We start from the raw sequence: 4,910 nt of genomic DNA on the forward strand, positions 1-4,910 counted from the left end.
GTGATTACCTCATTTTCTTTTCTTCTACTTCTCCTCTGTTCCTCTTTCTCCATATACCCACCTCATTTTTTTATATTACTTGAATACATTGCTGTCTTTTCACTCTCCACTGTCTTTGCTCTGTCTCTCCTCTACAGACAGAACTGAAATATGAGTGAAAATGACTTAATAAGGATTTCCTATTCAGAAAAAATTGTCTTCAGTGGTGTTTGATGATTTCTCCTGAAAGAAAGTTATTCAAAGTCTTACCCTAATCATCTCTGAGCAAAATATTTCAAATTGGCCAAGCAGCTGCACAAACGAAAGCTAGAAACAGACGTGCACAAAAAGATTTCCTGCAGCAGTAAACAGGATGATGCTCTTATATTGATAACCCCTGGAGGCAACTCTTCCATTTCTAGCAAAGGACATTTAAAATGCCTGTTAACAATGTGAAATCTATCCCTTTTAAGACAGCGTGCACAAATAACATGTTGGTTTGCACTTGCAGTTTGCTTTATGATTTTTTTTCTATTTATAAAAACAGTAATGGTAGAACCTGTGTCATTATAATAGTCTTAATATTAAATTGTTTTCCAAGGGGAAAAACTTTCATTTCTTATGAGAAATCCCTAAGTGATGCATCAGAGAGATCAAAATAACATTAAAATACTTTTCAAAATGTTTCCCCATTGTTAGTCAGGTGAGAAGAATGAGAAATGTAACCCCCCAAGACCTGATCAGACAGCGCTATTCCATGCGAGAAATTCCTGTCAAGTTTCACATTTGTCTTAAACATTCATATGAAGTTACATTCTAGTCCACTGCAGTTTCAACTTGATGGAAAAATTATTTTTTTAAATTACTTAGCTTGATTTTTCCCCTAGTCTTTGAGGAAAAAAAAAAATCTTCTTAGAAATATATCATTATTTAGCCCTTGGCTGTATGTATGCTTCCTCCTGGGCTGCCAGTTTTGTTTGTTTGTTTATTTGTTTTGTAATATTTTTATTGACATCTTCACACACATACAGGTCACACATGGTGTACAATCAATGACTCACAATATCATCACATAGTTGTGTATTCATCACCATGATTATTTTTAGAACAATTGCATCACTCCAGAAAAAGAAATAAAAAGAAAAAACTCATACATCCCATACCCCTTACCCCTCCCTCTCATTGACTACTAGTATTTCTATCTATCCAATTTATTTTAAACTTTGTCCCCTTTATTATTTGTTTATTTTTCACCCATATTTTTTACTCATCTGTCCATACCTAAGATGAAAGGAACATCAGGCACAAGGTTTTCACAATCACGCAGACACATTGTAAAAGTTATATCTTTATACAATCATCTTCAAGAAACAAGGCTATTGGAACACAGCTCTACAGTTCAAGTACTTCCTTCCATTCACTACAATGTACCATAAATTAAAAGGGGGTATCTATATAATGCATAAGAATAACCTCTAGGAAAACCTCTTTACTCTATCTGAAATTCTCAGCCACTGAAATTGTATTTTGTCTCATTTCTCTATTCTACCTTTTGGTCAGGAAGGCTTTCTCAATCCCATGACACTGAGTCCTGCTGAATCCCGGGAGTCAGGTCCCTGTTACCAAGGAGATTTGCACCCCTGAGAGGCATGACCCACACTGAGGGGAGGGCAGTGAGTTCTCCTGGCAATCCAGTTTTAAGATGCACAGACCAAAGAAGATACCTTGTCAAGCAACTGAAGAGAAATACACAGTTATTTTGTGCAGGAAACAAAACAGTCTATTCCCCTTCACATATTAGATTACTAAGTGTGCCTTAAAAGATACACAAAACCACCACTTTCATTTGTGTATTCCTTCCGTCAGTCAACGTGTAGAAAATAGGTACTACTTTTTCTTTTAGTGAGGCTCTCTTTAGTGAGACCCTTTAGTGAGGCTCTCTTGCCATAATGCTTAAAATCTTGTGACTTATACTAAATATACTAGAAATGGATTCATACTTAATCTGTTTTCCCTGTCCTAGTTCTAGGCTGTCTGTCAGTATGTAACTCCGATATATATTTTTTAAACTTTAAACCGAGTGCTCAGAAAATCATAAAACTGGGCAGGCCACGGTGGCTCAGCAGGCAAGAACGCTTGCCTGCCATGCCAGAGGACCCGGGTTCGATTCCAGAGGACCCGGGTTCGATTCCCGGTGCCTGCCCATGTTGAAAAAAAAAGAAAATCATAAAACTGAATTACGTAAATGATTTACCGTATTATTTTATGTAAAGCAATTTTTTGGAATGAAAATCTGAAACAGAGCAAGTGGAAAAGGGACGAAGATCTCTAGACAGGAAAAGATTGAAAACCAGCCGTAGAAAATAGTTTAATGTTCAAATTCTGTTTTTATCTACAACTTCTCATACAACCTAAACAAAAAGGAGACTTAAAAGAGAGTAGAAGAAACTGGGTCAAGAATATTTGGGAAGGGTACATGGGTGGTTCAGTGGTTAGAATGCCCGCCTTCCATGCGGGAGACCCGGGTTCGATTCCCGGACCATGCACCCCCCCCCCCCCCCCCCAAAAAAAAAGAATATTTGGGAACTTCGTCATTGCAACTTTCCTATAATCTAAACTTATTCCAAAATGAAAGTTTATTAAAATACAAAAGGAGACTGAGGAAATTAGTATCCCTTCAAATCCTAAAATTTCTTTGTGACTCCCCAAGAAATATTATTTGGCAAGAGATGGATACTGACTTTATAAATGAACAAAAATGAATGTAAATGAAGATCCTATTTGAATAAAATTCTACACGAAACTCTAGGACTGAAGTGTCACCAATCACATAAGCATATAGGCAGATTAATAGTACAACTATTTCCATACCCTATATTCTTCTGGGTAGTTCAATTTGACATTTTTCTCCCTCACCTATGTCTTGAGAAGGAAAAGTATATTTTTGGATGGATCAATTAAGAAAACATCGCACGCTTTATGAAATTGGATATTCTGAGCATTTTGCAACTGCTTTTTAAAAAATTTATAAATGATTCAGAATATTCAGATAAGGGTTATAGAGTGATGGAAATATTTAGGGCATGTACTCAACTTGTGTTCTACATTTGGTCTTTTTGAGATAATGTAGAAAAACTAGGTACACATCTCAGATTGAAAGAACCAGCTGGTATCCCAACAACAACAAAATTAATAAATAACATAACTAATACAGTTAATATACCAATGATAAAAAATGGTCTATGAACTGAGTTTATTGACTTTAAACCTGAATTTTTTCTTTTTTTTCACATGGGCAGGCACCAGGAACGGGACCGGTAAAACAGAATTTTTAAGGCAAGACTTTGGAGTTCTCAACCACTGAGATGAAATCCTTTTATGGATTTAAGTACTTCACAGGTTTTCAATAATACCGTTTTCCATAAAATTTCCAAGTCTTCACTGCAATCTACATGGTTCCTTCTCATTGCAGCCTTATGCTAATCGTTAGGCACTGCCCACTGTTTCTTTCTTTTTTGCTCAATGTACTATAGCTACTGCAATCACATCAGTTTCTTGCATCTTCAGCCTGGAATAACCCTCCCCAATTTTGTCTTTATTTCTCTGCCTCTTTCTCTTCCTCTGTCTCTCCCTTCCCACTCCTCCTCTACTTGCTCTTTAAAGGGCAAAGGGCTGTCCCTCTCATCTTTCCAGTTTATTGTATGCACACACACGTGCACACACATATCTGTTCCTCCCTCTCATCTTTCTTGTTTATTGTACACACCAACACATGCCCTCACACATGTAGTCTCTTGTCATGGCTGTCTCCTCCCTTTCAGCTATTTTATTTCAACATAAATGGAAAATACATCCTAGCATATGTTTTTTGTCCTCTCCTCCCTCATATATGCATACGCGTATGCATGCTGCATATATAGCCTAGTACCTATTTTCTATTTTTCTCTATTCATCCATTAGGTATTTTGTTTTGTAACTGGAAACAGAAATTTTTGAGGGGAAAGGTGGAAAAGGGGAAAAAAAGGAAACTCAGGATTGTAAAGTTTGTGAATAAAACTATTTTTTTTAAGAAATCTCATAATGAGATGGGATGGTGTCTGTCCTGTGCCAGGTCACTGAGGCGACTTTTGAGAATCACAGAGAGATGTGATTCAGAATTGACGTTGCAGAACAACTCCAGAGAGTCTTTTTGGGCCCCTAGTAACAAGCAGAGCTGCTTCAGGAGCCAGTTAATAAATCAGGGCACAAGACTAGAAAATGCGTTACCCTGAAGAAATGCACACACACACTCACATTCACACTTACATTACATCCCTAACGAAACCAGTGCTCTTCCACCAGCTCAATCCCAAGGATTGAGAAAATTGGGTCTCAAGATAGTACACTGGATATGCTCTTTGGTATTAGTTCAAAATGAAGTTTCCCCAACCAGATTTCCAGAGAACAGAGGTGAAGGTTTGTGAACTTGAGGCAGAATTGGAGTAGGGCTTTCACCCTGGGATGATTGGAACTGATAGATTGGTAAAGGAAAAATAATATGGCATGTATTTTGGAAATACAAAAAAAAAAAAAGAGACAAATTTGGATAGCGCGGAATAGAGATTATTCTGCCATTACCTGGATGAAGTCTCATAAACCAGTAAACATTTAGACTACAATATATATTATACATTGTCATAGGGCATCCCTTCTTTATTGTCACTCATTAAATTTCAAACTGATTAATGCTTAATTCTCTAATAAAACTTGATAACAGGGACAAGATATACGCATCATTCAAGTTAGAATTGCTCCTAAGATGTTTGTTATTTGTGAAATGAAATGAGCAGGAGTAAATATGGTCTTGGAAATTTTGCCCATTGATGAGGCAGTTTCCTGTGACAGGCTTTATGCGTTGCTTGTGTCAGCTGCCTGGTCTGGTGTCAAGCATG

The 4,910-nt window shown here is 37.0% G+C and overlaps 1 non-coding gene across 1 annotated transcript; it reads left to right on the top strand.

Moving 5' to 3' along the window:
- Positions 1–2,453: 2,453 nt before the first annotated feature.
- TRNAG-UCC (transfer RNA glycine (anticodon UCC)) lies at positions 2,454–2,525 on the top strand. The gene has a single exon. It is a non-coding gene; the product is annotated as a tRNA-Gly (tRNA).
- Positions 2,526–4,910: the final 2,385 nt, after the last annotated feature.

Source organism: Tamandua tetradactyla, chromosome 8 (genome assembly GCF_023851605.1).
Source record: "Tamandua tetradactyla isolate mTamTet1 chromosome 8, mTamTet1.pri, whole genome shotgun sequence".
Classification (NCBI taxonomy): Eukaryota; Metazoa; Chordata; class Mammalia; order Pilosa; family Myrmecophagidae; genus Tamandua; species Tamandua tetradactyla.